Below are 18,811 nucleotides of genomic sequence, written 5' to 3' on the forward strand. Positions count from 1 at the left end.
CCTTATTTTCCTTAATATGAGGTTCTGACACATTTGGTCCTACTTTATCTTTGGTAGAAATGTCTACACTTATGTCTTTATTAGGTTCCACTACCTCTTGCTTCTCTTTCTCTACATCTGAGGTCTTTTCATTCTCAACAATTGGAGTGCTAGGGGTGTCAACATGAATAGGTGAAGTGTTTCCTTATGGACTCGGTGCACTTGAACTCTTTTCATCACTTATCATGGATGGTTACTATCTCAGTTTCTTTCTATTGTGTCACTTCTTTAGTGAAGAGACCAAAAATTCTTTTCCATGGTAACTCATTCTATTGAACTACAACTTCAATATTTTTTTTTAAATCATGAAGAATACGAACATAGGAACAAATTTGTTCCTATACTTTTCCAAGAATGTTTCCTAGTTATGCACCTTTGATAAATTAGGAACCTTGGCTAATGTTCCTTCTCTAATACTGATGTTTCTTCCCATATTTTATTTAATCTATTGAAAAAATAATAGGAATCTTCTTCTATATTCATTAGGAGGAAATTTATTAATTTCCGTCATATCTATCATGGCCTCCTCAACTATAGTTCTATAAACATGATCCAATGTGACATATTTTACAAATCTAAAACTGGATAAGCTTGCAAAGATTTTTAGATTGACACATGCCTTATCAATATTCTTTGCTCTTCTAGGTACTATAAGTGGTTTGTCTAATTCTATTCTCTCTGCATCATCTTCTTCAACTTCTTCCTTCTTGACCAACCTTATCTTCTTTGGTTGGCTCACATGGACATGTGATCTCTTCTTCTCTACACTGATTTTCTTGTTTTATTAATCTTTACTAATCCTTTCCTTACAGATGGCTCAACTCTTGCTACTTCTACCCTAATCCTTGGTTTGGTTGGTGGTGGAGAAGAGAGGGGCACCACCATTTTCTTCTTTGCAACATATTTAGACTTCTTGGTGGGTGGTGTAACAATAACTAGGGAGCTTTCTCTTCTTTCTCTTCTTCTTCTTTGTCTTCTTCTTCTTCTTCACCACTATCTTTCTCTTCATCTTCTCCAAGACCTTATGTCAGCTGTAAAGGTCACTTTCCTTTTCCTTGTTTGCCTAGTTTTTCTTCTAAGTCTTTAATCATTTTCTTTATTTTCTTCTCCTTGGAAGCTATTTTGATATCAACTATAATTCTTGCCTTAGCTTCTTCATAATTTCCAAAAGATTCTACTTTAGTATCAATTTATTCCTTGAGTAATGCAACAATGCTAACACTTGTTGATTCACTATCAATTTCATGGTCAAATGCTTTTAGCCATGCCTTCCTCAACTACTACCTGCACAAGTGTGTTATCTATGTCCACTAAAAAGAATATATTACTATAATATTGTATTACCAACTCTTCCGATATTCACATCCTCATCTTCATTCTCTATTTGAATTCCTCAAAACATATGTCTATGATATTTTCAAAATTTTCTCCTAATTGAGTTATGTATTCACTAATTTGTCTTGTCATTGGTTTACCTTGTTCCAAAATAATATTGACAATACCATGAAAATACATCTGAACATAAAAGAAAATAAACATGATAAGAAATTCAAACTTACACAAATAATTCTATTCTTTTCTTAAAGAATATAAGGTTTTTTGCCAATTAAAGTTTCTTTGATTTGACAAGGTCATATTTAGGATCTTTCATGACAATCTTCCATGCCTGGTGAATTGCCATACATGGTACAATGTTCATTTTGCTTGATTGATAGAATTTGTGAGAAAATACTCTCACTACAAATTTGATCAATGGATTAGTGATGTTCAAGATGGAAAACCCTCATCTATTCCATTTGGCTTTTGTGTTTGCCTCAATCTCTTCATGACTCAGACATCACATGGTCTTCTTCTTGTATAAGTTTGGATATCTTGTGACCTTGAATCATTTTCTTGGTTATCTCAACTAGTCCATTATGTATCCATAGTTTCATATCATGGATCCTACTTAGCACTACCTTGATCCATTTGATCTTAAAGTTTCTTGGAAAGTATAGGGCATGAGTTAGCCCTTTTCTCTCAAAAAATTTGAATGAAGACTCCTTCATCACATAAATTTGTATATGCCTCTTGACTCTCATAATCACCAACTTCTCTAATCTTCCATATGTAAAAAATTTTTACATCATCAATACTTTGGTAGTGGGCCATTATCCCTCATAGGGTTTGCAACATTGCTTAACCACCTCTTGTGGTTCTATAAGAATATTGGTTGTATCGAGCATTAACAAGTTGATCTTTGGGTGCAATGAAAACCCTATTCTTTCTAACAATCAGTATCAGAGCTTGATCATAGGTTCAAATACCATAAGCCACATCAAGTGAAATTTGGATGGGGATTTGGCAGTGGGCCATCATCCTTCATAGGGTTTATGGCATGGCTTAACCATCTCGTATGGCTCTATAAGACTATTGGTTCTATCTAGCATTAATAGGTCAATTTTTTTGTGCAATGACACCCTATCATTTCTAAAAGAATCATGATTAGTTCAGGTGGTATCAAGGATAATGCACCCAAAATCATCATAATCTCAAGGATAGTACAAAATTTAGGTGGAGGAAAAGCATCACTCCACCAATTTAATGTTATTTACCTCTACTCCTTTGCTCTTTCATGTAGATGATGAAGATGCCATTTTTCTCTATTATTGTTTAAAACCTCTTTTCTTTGGATAACTTGACACAACACAAACCTTTTTTTGATCAAGCTTCTATTCCAAATTTTTTCTTAATTGCCTTAATATTTATTTTGCAAATTGCTTGAATTTTTCTATTCTCTCATAATTTGCATGCAAGGTGGGAAAAAATATCTTCAAATTTCAATATATACTTACTTTTACTCAAATTAGGGTCTCCATTAATATTGTGTACACTGGATGGTGGAATCCAAGTGTCACGGTTGATATTGTGCCTTTTGAACTAGGTCTTCACTATACAGCTTGGTTTATTCCATCTAACTCAACCTATACACTAGTTTAGCATCTAAAGTACTTAGTCCATATTGCAATACTTGGTCAATATAGAAAATTTTATAGATTTTTGTCACTCATCATATAGAGCTTCTTCTATACCTATACTCTTCACAAATCTATTCTATTGCATATTTTCTTATGTAGATATGAACTTTAGAATATTTTATGTTAGGAAATGATGTAGGATATATCATTAAATATTTAGTTCCTTACATACCATTCTTGATTAGTTTGAGATGATATGATCACCTCCTCCATTGGATGGGGTGATCTCAACATCATTTGCTCCACTATTTCCATATTCTATCTTTTTCTTATTAGTTTTTTTCATCGCCTTCCTTGTTTGTTCACTATCGACTTTTCCTTCACCATTGGTGTGATTGAGATTTGATGTTATAACTTGGGTCCTACAATTTTTGTTTGAATGTTCAGACTCATGAAATTTTGAACATACATTGTTAGGTGCATAATTCTACATTTTCTTAGTCCAATAGGGTCTTGTTTGTTATCTGCATTCATATTCTCTATGTCCAAACTTTTGACAATTATAGAAATAACCTTCAAATATAGGTCTAGAAGGTATGTTGTTCATCCTTGATCTACATTCATGTATTTGATGTCCTTACTTCTTGCAATAAAAATAATAACCAGTAAACTTAGGTTTAGAGTTTTGCATACGATTTTTGCTTCTACAGATATTTGTGATGTGATCAAGTTTTCCACAATGATAACAATTTGGCTTGCCTTTTGAATTTTCATTTTTTCATTCTCCTCTCTTGGATGATTCTCCTTGCTCGGTAGATGAATGTTGCTTTGCATGTCTTGATCCAAAATTGTTGTCAAAAGATCTCATTAGTTCTTCAAATTATTTCATTGCTTCATTAGGCTTGTTCAAATTTTCCACAAGTTGTTTCTTAGTCTTCTATTAATTCCTCAATAGATCATTTTGTGATCTCATATTTTCTATATCCACATCCTTTCTGTTCAACTCTTGATTTGCAAGCATCAGTTGATTCATCATGTCTAGTTGAGTATTTGTAAGCTTTTTCACATCAAATGAACTTTATTCAACTCTAATTGCTATTTTCCTTTTGTCTTCCTCAATGAAAACCTTGTCTTCCTCATCTTTCTTCTTTTGTTTGGTCACTTCACATAGTTAGATCTCATGTTCTATTTTTAGTTCTCTAACTTCTGCACTCAGGATACTATTCTCTTCTAGTATATTTGTAACAATTGCATCACTCTCACTTGAATTTCTAATTCCAAATAGTCCTTGAGTATTAACTTCTTCATAATTAAACTCATTTATATGTATGGCCAACTCCTTTCTGCTTTTTAGGGATTTCCTTAGTTCATGTCTTGCTACCTCAAGTTGTTGTAGTATGAGTTGAATTTTAATCACCTATTTATCAATAAATTTTCCCAATTTGAAATCATCAATTTCCATGATCTAACCTCCCAATTTGTTAGGATCTTTCAAGAGAACCTTTTCTCTAATACCAATTGTTAGAAGTCTTAATTGGAAAACTTAAATACTGGAGGGCTGGGGTGAATTAGGATCTATAACACCGTAAACCTTTTTTATATTTTAACATAACTTTAATGTATTCATCACATTTACCATGTCATAAATAATGCATGTATAACATAACTTGTAAATTCAACCTATAGTAACATGGTAGATATAATATAGCAATCACATGCATGAAATGTAAACACAACACAAATATTTGGTTACCCAGATACCATCCAATGTGAAGGTAAAAAAGGGTGGGGATGACACCCACAAATCTTCACTGCTACAGTAATAAAGATAACTTGTTAGGGTTACAATGTTGATAATTTATGATCATCTTCCCTATTAGGGGTCTACTTTAGTAAAATATGTTAAGATTGTTTGTTCATACCCTATGAGAGGATTTTACACTTATAAAAAAGTAAGGACTCGATTAAGAGATTTAAAAAGATCAGTTAAGACCACTCTATTAAGAGATTATCCTTGACTTAATCTGTTAAAAATGATTTAGTACCTAATCCTCAATCTTCTATAAAAAGCTATTTTTGGATATTCTCTCTTCTATCTGATCTTATATTATCTTTACTATCCTTCACTTCTTGATAATGTCACTTCCTATGTTCTATAATAACAAAACTCTTTTTCCTCCTCTACAATGTTCACACTATCACACTTGATCAACTTTGTGATCACACAAATAGATTTCTCACTTCTTTTGACCATCACCTTCATATCAAATAAGGTTTTGATCTACTCTTTTTAAAGATTTCTTAAAGAGTTTTCTAGATGCTTCCTTATTTTGCCTCTTCATCTAATTGGTTGATCATAGTACATAGAGATCTATGATCCATGTCATAATCACATAATAACCTCTGTAATAATCTCTATAAGTAATAAATATCATTTCAATGTTGTCTTGAAAGGTTTTATGTGAAACTTTACATCATTCCTAAATTGAATGTCAATTTTTCATTACTCGGCATCGTCTCAAATACTTGACATTTATTGTATATGTTGTAGATGATCAGTCTCTACTATGCTCAACACCTTCTTTGTATCTCAATTTCCATGTGATCAAACTTCTTGGGATTCATTAGGCTCATCTTATACTAAAAATACTTGGTCACCAAAGACTTGCTCAGCTCTTATAGAGCTTGACATACACACATTTATTTACAAATATTTATATGACTCGGCCTATATAGAGTATCTTGGTCACAATGATGACCTTATAACTCTACCTAGTATATGACAAAGTGTTTAAAACTAATAGACATTGATAGTTAGAGATACCAACAATTTTTTGGTTTTATGAAATCCAATTTTAATAGGGATTTGTGGTTATTTTGTACTATAGTGTTTCTTATAAACAATGAATAATTATACCAAAAATACCATGTATGTATGTGACATTATATCTAGAATGAACTAAATAACTTTTGTATTGTCTAATGTTGAATGCATATGGATAACTGCATAGGTTTTTGAAGTGACTCTTCTTCAAAATGAGAATAACCAACATATTTTTTCATTGCACATGATAGAATTTATGGTTTTGTTTGATACCTAATTATTAGAAATTAAAGTCCACAAATACAACTAGAGGGGGGGAGGTTGAAAAAATTGTATTCATAATCTAAATAAAACTCAATTTATCAAGTACAACATCAATAGGAAACAAGGTGGAAAATTCCAAGACATGGAACATACACAATGACACAATGACTTGTTAACTAGGGAAACCCTTAATTGGGGGAAAACCCTAGAGGCAATGATGCCCAAAAGATGATGTAATAATAAAAATAGTTAGTTATAAGAAGATATTGTTCACAATTTAGATAGGTCATATATTATGATGTTGTCATTTATGGAAATATTTTATTCATGTGAAGTGAGAAGAGGATGGAGATGAAGTTCTAGCAATTAGACTAAGAAAATTATCTAAGTTTTATGTAGTATATTTGGTAGAACAATTAGTTTTTTGAATGGAAAGCTTCATAGGCATATTATGGACACGTGTGGATTTCCATTTGGTTAAAAAAGACTATGATGATAACTTGTGAAAAAAATTAGAACAATATGATTAGTACAAACAAAGTTATAAAAAAATTACCAGTTTTAGTATTATACAAAAAAAATAAAGCATGATAAGAAAATAAATATTTTGGGTTAAGGAATTCTTTTTTTACCAAAATAATTACTTAACTAATGAGGGATGACTTCCTATATGTTAACCCTAAGTGGGAAAGAGTTAATTTTGAATTTTGATGTGTCATAAAGGTATGAAGGTTGACAAAGAAAATATTTATTGAATAACAAGGTATAAAGGAAAGGTTTCAAATGCGAAGTTTAGTATAATATTTTTTTGATTAAATATATGATGAAAGTTATATTGTATGATCAAAGAAATGTATTTTGTGATAGATTTTTGTAAAGAGTAGCAATGGCAATGTAGATATTGAAGATATCAATATTAGTACAAAGGCTTTTGTATCTATCTTTTGTATTGAAGAACTTTATTGTACACTGCTTGTTTGAGAAGTGGGATCATCTTGAATACATTGTATATTTGTAGTATTAAAAATCCTAATAGGGTCGATGATTCTAACAAGTATTGAGACACTATATGGATGTAACAATCTCTTAATAGGGTCAATGTCATTAACCAAATACTTTTGATTAATGGATCATTTTGTGGGTACAATCCCCATTGAGGTTTTCCCTTGGTTAGAGTTTCCCTAGTTAATAAAATATCATTATTATGAGTTACTTTATTGTATTTTTGTGTTTATTGTTCAATATAATTAGTCTACTTTCTCATGCAAGTTTTAAAGTTGTTAAAGATATCCAATTCTGGGAAAAAGTTTGTGAAAGACTAATTCACCCCCACTCTCAATATTTCCTATTTCTAAAAATTAGTATCATAGTGTAGTTACTCATAGAAGTCTTAATAGATTGAGTAAGATCCCATATGGAATAGTTACAGAAAAACCTAGAAGAAGCTCTTGAGAAAATTAGTATTCTTACTAGAGAAAGAGATACTCTGAATGATAGATATGAAGATGCTAAAGATTACATTAGGAAGTTGAAAGATAAGATAGATTATCTCAAGTCTAAGAAAGAGCCTAAATATTAGATCAAGAATAATGATGCAGTATGAAGACTACAGAAAGAAAATTGAACTTAGATAAGAACCTTTAGTTTTGTTTCTTACCATTACAACTATTGTACACCTTTCACATGGTAGCCTTGTATGGAGGTCATCAAAATTCCCTAACAAGTCATCTCTTAGATACAAATCTTAAATCCTCTCACAAGTTAGTCTTAATAGGATTTTGTAATCCTAATAGATTATATTCAATCCTTATAGGATGATTTCTTAGAAGGAATAGGTGTAAGGCTTTAATAGGGAACCCTTTCACTTGTTAGGAAAGGCTAGTGTGTATATTGTTTCTACCATGTTATTTACCCATACATTAAGTGTTTCCACATATAAATACACTTTTCATTGATGTATGCCTTCTTGAGTGGTTTTTATTATATTGCATTTGTTACTATCTTTTTAGTTAAGGGACTGGTAACAATATTAGTAAGTAAAATTACTATTATAACTAGTAGGAAAGCTTGTAATGATTCAATCACCCCACCCCAGCATTGGTTGGGACAAATTATTATTATCAAAGATTAGGCCATGACAGTAAGAAGCATGATAGCTTGAGGGTAGATCAAATGGCAACCATTATACTTAAAAGATATCTTGGCAATACTATAAACACTATTGAGGACTTAAAAGAAAATTTAAGAGAAAGAAACTCATGAAGAATCTAGATGAAATTTAAGTAATGATAGAAATTCTAGAAGAGAAAAGTGGATCTAAAGAATCCAATGAACAATATAAGAACTTATGACTAATAATGATAATTTAGCCAAAAGGATTAGGAAGACGAGAAGGAACAAGAGCTAGCAATAGTAAGAATGAGTGAAGCTTAGGACAAAGAGAGGAGACACAATTCTAGTAAGAGATAGAGCCTCTTAAGAAATTACAATAGCTTAAGAAGAAAATAAAGTAGAGGAATTGTAGAGAGAAAAGAAAGAAGAAATGGTTGTGCTAGAAGAAGAATACTACTACATCAAAAAAAAAATTGTATTCTGCATGAATAAGCTCATGACAAACAATAATTAGAAGTTTTAACTAAATAAATTAAGAAAATATAAAAAGAAAGTATGCTATCTAATGGATGAATTAAAGGACAAAATAATAGAGAATATAAGACTGATGAAGTGTGATGAAATCTCTATTACAATTTTTCATATCATTCGAATTGGTGACATTTAATAGCCTGATTACTAGGTTATTTTACCTCTATAATACCCTAGTTTGTGTTTATTATGTGATCTTGATTAAGTTTGAGCTTTTTAAAATTATATGAAAAATCAAAGTACATCTACATAAAGGATCTTAAATAAAAAAATAAGCTAAAAAGTAAACCATAAAATCATAAGTGAATCTCCAAATATCATGTGCATATTTAGTAAAATATCAAATGTGTACAAGAAAAAGTGCATTTGATGATGATCAATGAAGTGCATAGGCTCACAGAGGTTGTGAGAATGAAAAACATGAAAAGCATGCTGAAATATAAATACATGAATGTGTAAAAAATGAAAGAAAAAATATAAGGTATCATACATTGCTTGAGTTGAATATATAGATGGTTGGTTAATTTAGCTATATCCTTCTTCCAACACCTAATTTTTTTTCATAACTTGCAAAGGTTACAAGAAGAGAAGAAGGGGTATTAGATTTAGAAAGATAAAAGTTATGCCTAATATCTTGTATATAATTTAAATATCATGCATACATATATTCATTGAAAAACTCAAATAGCTATGCTCAATACATGCACAAGAAACCCGAAAAGATGATGCAATGGAGAGGAGCCCATTTTTTAATCTTACTTATTTTTTCCATGTGTAGGAACAAAAATTTTAATGGCTTAGAAAGTGCAAATACAACATCAAGAAAAAAACATGTAGAAGAAATGAGAACATCATAATTCTAAGCTAAGTGTTATAGGAAGAAATTAGAAGCCCACATGCAAAAATAATACCTAATCTAAAGCATGGCAATGGAAAAGTACAAGTGTAGATTTGGCATCAATGAGAATGCATAATCATGATATGAGAATGAATTATAGATTATTTAACATGAAGGTGAATTCAATTGTATATATAAAGTTTAGTCAACAAGACACATTCAACTTTGTTGGAGTATTCTACATGATAATTAAATCCTATAGGAAGGTAGAAGCAGCAATAAAAATAAATAAAAATATCATGTCATTTAAACATGCATATCTCACAACCTCAAATGTACCAAAGAAAGTCCCTTCAAGAATTAATGGAGTATTTTATAGTTGGAAGTATTAATGGATGAGAAAAATAGATACCAACAGAAACTATACCATAAATATATGGTTAGAATTTGGATGCCCCCTCATGCATTTCAACTATCCATCCATGAAAAAATACAAGAATTCATTTTACATGCACATATCATAATAATAAGTAATGAAATTACTTCTCAAAGACAAAATCACATCAAAATAATTTCCTTCAAATACATTAATGTAGAAAAAACATGAACAATTCATCATTCATGTTGCAAAAGGCATGGATTCAAAGAATGCATCTTGTGGCCTCCATACAATAGCCTACAAAAATATTGCATGAAATAGAGCATGGAGATCTTATTCAACTAGTGAACATGTAGAATTAAAAAAATTATCAAATGCATCAAATTCCATCAAGTAAAATAAAATATTCAATAGCATTATAAGAGCATGAAACCAAGTATAAAATATTCATGAATCTAAAACATGTAGAAATCAAAATGTGTAGCAAACTTCATGAGGATTTCAAAGAAAAGAGAATGGGAAAATGGAGAAATCAAAATCAAAATCCTACATTTAAGAATGTTCTTTTGAATTTTTTAGCTGAAGGAAGCCAATCCAAACTCTCTCCAATCATGCCTTTCCAAAAAAATTCTCCAATTTGAACTTGGGAATTTTTTTAAGGTTTTGAACATATGGGAAACATATTTTAGGCTTTACGGATTATTTTTGTTACATTTATGATATCATTTATTATCAAGGAGGACATTTTAACATAAGGGATTGTGTTAGAGTGTTTGAAATTGGATAAAACTAAAATGATAAATGGGTATTTTTTAAAAATGTAAAAGAGAGAAATGTATTAAAATTATAAGAGTGCAGTAGTGTTAGGTGAATATTTTTTTCAACTTAGGGAGGTATGAAGAAAAATGATGTATAGGGGGACATTTATTTTTCATTTTGTATTATTATTGTAACAAATTCAATTAAATGAAAATAATAAATCATTTTATTTAATTATTGTTTTGAATGCAAAGAATTAAGGGAACAAAGGATATACGAGTGAGGTTTAGAAGGAAATATGGATTTTCTATGTTTTTCATATATTATCAACTACTAGAGGAGATATGTAGCACTATGATTTTGAGAAGCATGATTCTTGGAGTTAAGGCCACTTATGCATATTTTCATTTTTTATTGGGCACCAATTTCCCTTTTCATTCCCAAATTTGGTGGTGGTCCCAGTTGTGATTCCTAATTTTGGGGAAGATACAAATTTGGATTTGAGGCCTTTATATTCCATTTTCCTTAGAATGTTTTAGCTATCTCTTGAATTCTATTGGAGAGACCGAGTTGTTCAATAGTTCATGTATTATTATAATGCAATTTTGAGCACTTTTCTCCTTCTAAATAATATGTAGTAGTGACCCTTTTGGATTTATTATTCTTGTGCATGTCTTATATAAATTTCATCTTCTAAGTTATTGTGATAATTAGGATCTTTTAATTAGGATTTAGTGGTTAAGAGGAATATGAGAAGTGACCTTTTCTATTCAGTATTGTGATTTGAGTGAACTCAAGTTTAAAAGGTATGAACCTTGTTTCCTTCTTAAAGTTCCATCATTTTCATAATATCAATGAATCACTTTTTTTTGAGATTTATTCCTTGTTGTTTGATTACTTATATCCCTTTTACTATCAGTTTTAGTCAATTTTTGTGAGGTGATTCAAGGGAAGGCAACCCTTTGTACCAAAGTTTGATCCTTATTATAGCTTAATCATAGGAAAAGGATCATCACATGTTTCACTAGATTGTTGAATGTTCATTTGAGAAAAAGGGTGCAATCTAGTTCATGATAGTTTTTGGCACACATAGTGGGACATTAATTCAAATATTTCAATCAATTTTGAGAGCCTTCACCATTCATACCTATTAGAAATAAGGAATACTAGTTGGGGGCCTGGGGGGGGAGGGAGTGGGGTGTGAATCAATATTCTCTAAACTTTTTCCCAAAATAAAATATTGTCAATTACTTTATAACATTCATATGAAAGTAAACTAAAAATTTTGAACAACAATAATAACCATACATGAAGAGAACTCATAAGACCATATTTTGTTAACTAGGGAAGCCCTGGCCAAGAAAAAAACCTAATGGGAATAGTATCCACAAAATGATCCACTAAACAAAAGTATCCTATTAAGGATGTTGACCTTGTTAGGAGTTTATTATATATATAGTCCCTCAGTCCTTGTTAGAGGACTAGTCCATTTAAAAGCCTCAACCCTATTAGGAGTTGTTATATACAATTACAAAATGTATGTAAGATGAGCACACTACCCAAACATGCAATTATACATTATATTTCCTTGATAAAAAAGAGATTCATACAAAAACCTCTTTACTATTGATATGTTCAATATATGATATCTCTTTTTCTATTATTTACATACCTTTGATCATACATCAAAATTTGCATTAATATAGTTTTCATATCACATACAACTTACACCATACCTTGCATAATATAATCTTTCCTTTATAAGTTTACACTTTACAAAAATTGTCCAGTCGACCTTCAAGCTTTCACATGCTTGACAAAACACAAAATTAATTCTCTCTCTTAGGGTTAACATCTAAGATGTCATCCCTAAATAGTTAAATAGTTATTTAAAAAAATTAATTAATTAATTACCTTATAATTCATCGATTACTATTATGCTATGTAAACTATCTTTACTGGTGTTTATTCTATAACTCCTTCTATATTGTTTGTATAGACTTGCACACTTAGATACGTCATCCTGACATATTGTACTATCTATCCTTAGTTGTGCATGTGCCAATAATTACTCAATCATTTGTATAAATCAAAATTTTCCATGTTGTGCTAGATAATTGTCTCATACTTAGAAATTTTTCCATGTCTAACTATAGAATCTTCATTAGGACACAATGTCATCTTTACACAAGATATGTGTTGCAATAAATTAAAACACCAAAAATATACCAAACTATCTTACTTAGCCATACTTCCAATAATCTCCCCTTTTGGAATTGATGGCAACATATGGGAAAATTGGCTAAGTCCAAAAATATTGTACAAAAACTTTCTTCAAATTTTGGCCTTTAAATTTTCCTACAAAACTTCAAAATTCAAAAATTTGTGGATCTTTACATATATAGTCATGTTTCCTTATAAATCCTATGACAATACTTCATAAAAATACTACTCCCCCTTAGATTATACCCTATACAATTTTCCTTATACTTCTCCCCCTATGACATCAATGACAAAGGTTTCAAAATTTATATACATGTAAAAATTGTAGAACTTTACCTTTGCACTTAGGTGGACATGCATGAAATGTAGTCATCAAAGCTTGCCTTCATAATTTTCAAATTCTTCCCCATGTCTCCTTAACTCCCTCTGATATGATGAGGGGAGCACACAAACCATAAGATGCAATTTCTACTACATTTAAGTCAAAGTATACAGAATTATCAAAGGATATATTTTCTTTCTGACACTCTACTTATTGACACTCTACTTATTGTTCAAGTGTGCTTATCTTAAAAGGTAAGTGTTCTCTTAAAAGTGAGAACCTCTTTGTAATCCTTTCCCTTATCGATTCTATTAGTGTTATCCCATTAAGTCTTTCTTATATGCCCTTCAATTTCTTCAATTTTGATGCCTAGCTATATAAGTTGATCTGCTAATGCTTTAACTTTGTCATGTTTCTTTCTTAGCTCATCATCAATATCCTTTGTGAACTTAAAAGACATAGCACATTTTTGATATTTCCTTCTAGCTTGCATCTCCTTAGCTCCTTGATACAAGCAACAAGAGCTCCTAGATCATTCTTTATGTTTTGACACATTATTTCAAACATTTGAGCATCATGCTTTGCTTGTGCTTGAATTTATGATATATTTGACAAGTTTCTGAATTCAACATCAAATCCTTGAATTACTGCCTTAGCTATGTGCTCTAGATCAAGATCTTCCATTTTCACTACAAGTATACTCTATAATTTTCAATTACATCCATAAGAGTTTTGTACAAAATCTTCACCCATTTGTTCTTGTTGAATATCTTGTTCAATGATGATATAAACTATGTCTAATCATCATCATTTGATCATGTTAGATCTACGATGGTAAAAAATGTTCTTAGTTCACTTGTCTTTTTATCCTCTTCCTCCTTCCTCTTCTTTTCTTCCTCCTCTCTTCATTTCTTCACTTAATCTTCTCTTATTTTATGTTCATCTTCCTCCTTCTTTTCCTCACCTTCCTTCTTTTTCTTCTCTTCACTTTCTTTCTTTTTCCTTCCTTCTTCTTTTCTTTTCTCATCTTCCTCCTTCCTTTTCCTTTCTTCTTGTTCCTTTCTCCTTTTTCTCATCTTCCTCACTCTTTATTTTATCATCATTTTCATCTACTTTTTCTTTTGATATTGTGTGTTTGGAGATAATGACAAAATTATTGTGCCATAATCCTTAAAACAATTCTAAGTTGTATCAATTGTGACCTTTGTGCCACTAATCTATATTGTATCAGTTCCAATTGAGATCTGTGTTGTTTCTTCTTTGTTAAGGTCTTCCATAATCTAAAAAATAGCCTTTTTAGTCTCCTCATTAATTTCCTAATAATTTACTCCAATTATCAATATGACCCTTTTCTTTTTTCTTAGATATGATTTTAGAATCTTCATTAAACTAGCTATATGTTCATCACTGTCAACTTGGCATAATTTTATTATCAAGCTTTGTTTGATGTACTTATCCTCATCAACCACTCTTCTCATTCTATTTGTTAGCCTCTCATAGAGGTCTTTTGGGATTTCATCCTCAACATCATTAAATTTATTATTAGATAGAATAATTTGTCTAATAAATAATTTCCTAGTTCTAATATGTCAACCCTGTATATAAATGATATGACTTATTTAATTAAACCATGTTTCCTTCATTTATGATTGCACTATTTACCTTCTTAATTTTATGGTTTCATTCCTTTCTCCCTAAAGGCACAAATTTAGGTTTTTTTCTGAGGCTCTACTTGACCTCACATCTTCTTGGTAGGAAAGCTAACCATTAATTCCTTCTATCTCTTTCCTAGTCCTTTTGCCATTTTCTTTATTCTCTTCTTCTTAGGGGAATCAGGTGAGTCTTTCTTCACCTCTTCCAATCTAACTAATTTCCTTTCTACCTCTACAACTTCTACTTTTTTCTCTTTTGGTTCCTTTTTTAGAGGAAAAATAGTTGTGATGAGTGCTTATTACTATGATACTACTGCATAAGGGGCAATAGGTGTTGTAGTAGAAGGTGCTACCACTATTCCTCCTTCTGATAGTATAGATAATGCCAAGGGTGGAATGTACATCATCAATTTTTCACCAATTTGTTTCATCCTAGTTATGGTCTACCTCACTTCTCTTTCTTCCTTAGTATTCATCCCATCTTGTTCCATAGTCATCTTCATAATAGTTTCTACTTTCTTCTTTAATGAATTCTCCAATTGACCTTGGTTAGGTGATTAGATCATCTCTTCATAGGTTCCTAATTTGACTACTTCAATGTATGTCAAATTTGTGTCCACCATAAAGAAAATATCTTCTTTGTAGTTTTCTATCATGGAGGGTAGAATTCTAAATCTCTAACGCAGTATGAATCTAGATGTACCCCAAAATGAGGTGATCTAGAAACCAGCAAACCAACACACAATGGAAAATGAACAACAGGAGTGAGATTCAATTCTAGAGAGAGAATATTTCTTATATTCAAATCAATAAGTTTATATCCAACATGCTTGGTTGTACGGTCTTCTAGGTTATGACCATTACAAAGAAGAATACATCTTTCAAAGAAGAATAGATCTCCAGACTAAAGTACCAATTTCTACCTTCAAGTTGTTCCACCTAAGTCTCCTCTACCCAAAAAATAATCTCATCTCCCAAAACCTTCCTAAGACTCTACCCAAGATCCCCTTAAATACTTGCCAAAATGGCCTACAAAAGATTCTAGAACAAGAAAAGCCACAAGTTAGCTCCTCAAAAAATAATAAATACCCATCCCAAAATTAAATGCAAGAAAAGTCGACCCAAACTAGAACCAGACACAAAAAACTAATACTGGCACTCGACACATACAGAAAATTTTTGCACCAATAAGAATACTCAACACATGAAGAATGACTTGGCACCCAAAGAACACTTAGCAACAACTTTGAACTTGACACCTACAAGGGACTCGACATTAATGAGGAGCTTGAAAACAACTGCAACTCGGTTAGAACTATCAATTTAGTAAACTCATGAACTTGGTCAAGTCTTCCACTCAGTAGCTACTGCAACTCAGTAAGTATTGTTACTTGGCAATCTTTAACTAAAAAGAGCAAGAAAGATAAGAAACCAAGGATGCCCTTGCATCATTCTACCAAAGTAAATAGAAAATAATTTAGATTCTCTTGTATCAACCTCCCTAGGTAAATAGGAAAAATGTGTCCCGCATATTGATTCCAAAAGAAAATTCTATACTTAGTTTCATCTTTACAAAAGGCTTCCAATCCATCAAAGAAAAGAGATCAAATCTGAAAATCAACCACCTATGCTTCATTCATTCAAAAATTAGAATCTCATCCAACCAATCAACATATGAACTCAACTAAAAATAATAATGCTTCATTTGTAACTTATCATTAGCATCATCCATAACATCATCTTCATACATGAAAACTGGATCAACAACAATATCCAAATCGCAAATTCAATTGTCAACAATATATGAATTTAGATCCATCATAGCAAAAGCATATAAATCCATAATATAGGAATCCTCCACCAAATCAATAGCAAATGAATTCATATCATAAACATGCAACAATAACACTATGTCATCTATGCTCATTATAGTATATATATTCATTCTTCTAGCAAAATGTAACCAACAGCATCATCAAAATCCACATTAGTAGTAACTTCCATATCCTTCAGCATCTTAGTAGCAACACATAGGTTCATATCCATATTAGCAACAACAAGATCATGTAAATCCATATCCATAACACCTCTGAAACCCTCAACCATATTTATTATTACCAACAAATAAACCTATCCTTTTACCACAAGGAACATCCAGATCAACATCATTCATAATAAGATGAATAGATAACTCCAGATTAGCAGCAACAGATAAGTTCTTAATCACATTCATTCCAACATAAACATCATTTTTTTTAACAACATCTAGTTTCTTACACACATAAGTGAAACTCTCCTCTTCAGCAACCTCATTGTGCACAAGAAGATTCTCTACAATTTCCATGTTAGATCTATCCATTTGCTCATGAAAATCAAAAGATACTTCTCCATTCTAGCAAAATCATCATGTACTTCCATGATCTATCTTCTTCTTTGCATAATCTCTATCCAACAAACCTTCTTTCTAATCCTTAGATGCCAACTCAAATCAAGTTTTTCCAAATCATCAATTCTTTCATGTAAATCATCCCAAAAGGAATCATATTCATCATTCTCAACCTCATGAAGATGTCTTCCACAATTTTGCACTAACACAATAGCTTCTACTCTAGCTACAAGTTTCCTCACCATGTCCAATAACTATATATCAATATTTCTCCTTCCTTGAACCATCTTTACAAACAAAAATTGAATGGTGAGTCCTTTGCAAATGTAGGACAAATCCATAGATCTACCACCCTACACCAAATTGCCAACTAGCTAGGACTTCCAAAATCAAAACCCTTCTCTAATAAAATTTTCCCAACCAAGGTCCTAGTACAAACTATCTACACTCGGTGATCTACTTGCACACTTAGGAACAACTAGGCTCTGATACCATCTGATGTAGTATGAATCTGGATGTACCCCAAAATGAGGTGATCTAGAAACCAAAAACCCAACACACAGTAGAAAATGAACAAGAGGAGCGAGATTCATATTTAGAGATAGAATATTTATATAAATCTATTCAAATCAATAAGTTTACATCCAACATGCCCAACTATACAACCTTCCAAGTTACGACTATTACAAAGAATAATACATCTTTCAAAGAAGAATAGATCTCCAGACTCAAATATGAACTTCTACCTCCAAGCTACTCCACCTAAGACTCCTCTACCCAAAAAATTATCTCATCTCCCAAAATTTGCTTAAGACTCTATCCAAGATCCCCTTAAATACTTACTAGAATGACCTATGGAAGATTCTAGAACAAGAAAAGCCACAACTCAGCTCCTCAATAAATAATAAATACCCATCCCAAAATTAAATGCAATCAAAGTTGGACCAAATTGGAAGTAGACACAAAAAACTAATACTGGTGCTCAGCACATACAGGAAAATTTGGCACCAATAGGAATACTTGGCACATGAAGAATGACTTGGAAACCAAAGAATACTTAGCAACAAATTTGAACTCAACATCGACAAGGGATTTAGCATCAACGTGGAACTCAACAACCACTACAACTCATTTAGAACTATCAATTTAGTAAACTCATGAACTTGGTTAAGTCTTCCACTTAGCCACCACATCCACTTGGTAGCTACTACAACTTGGTAAGTACTATTACTTAGCAACCTTTGACTAAAAAGAGCACAAAAGATAAGAAACCAAGGATGCCCCTACATCATTCTACCAAGGTAAATAGAAAAAGAATTCAGATGCTCCTACATCAATCTCTCCCTCATCCCAGTCTAAAATGTCTTCATAATTAGATTTGTACTATGATTTACCTTCTCAATAAGGTTTCTATTATATACTTAAGAAATATTTTCCATAGTTCTTCTATCACTATTTATTATGGTTCATGCTTACATGAATGAAAATCTCTTGGTCAAATGGAAAATCATATGAGTGATCAAGG

At 31.4% G+C, this 18,811-nt stretch overlaps 1 pseudogene; it reads right to left on the reverse strand.

Moving 5' to 3' along the window:
• The window catches only part of LOC149542719 (glycine dehydrogenase (decarboxylating), mitochondrial pseudogene), a 35,257-nt pseudogene extending 18,013 nt beyond the window's left edge, over nucleotides 1-17,244 (reverse strand).
• Nucleotides 17,245-18,811: the final 1,567 nt, after the last annotated feature.

The sequence above is a fragment of the Cupressus sempervirens genome, chromosome 8 (genome assembly GCF_028749045.1).
Source record: "Cupressus sempervirens isolate cs-2001-9-10 chromosome 8, ASM2874904v1, whole genome shotgun sequence".
Classification (NCBI taxonomy): Eukaryota; Viridiplantae; Streptophyta; class Pinopsida; order Cupressales; family Cupressaceae; genus Cupressus; species Cupressus sempervirens.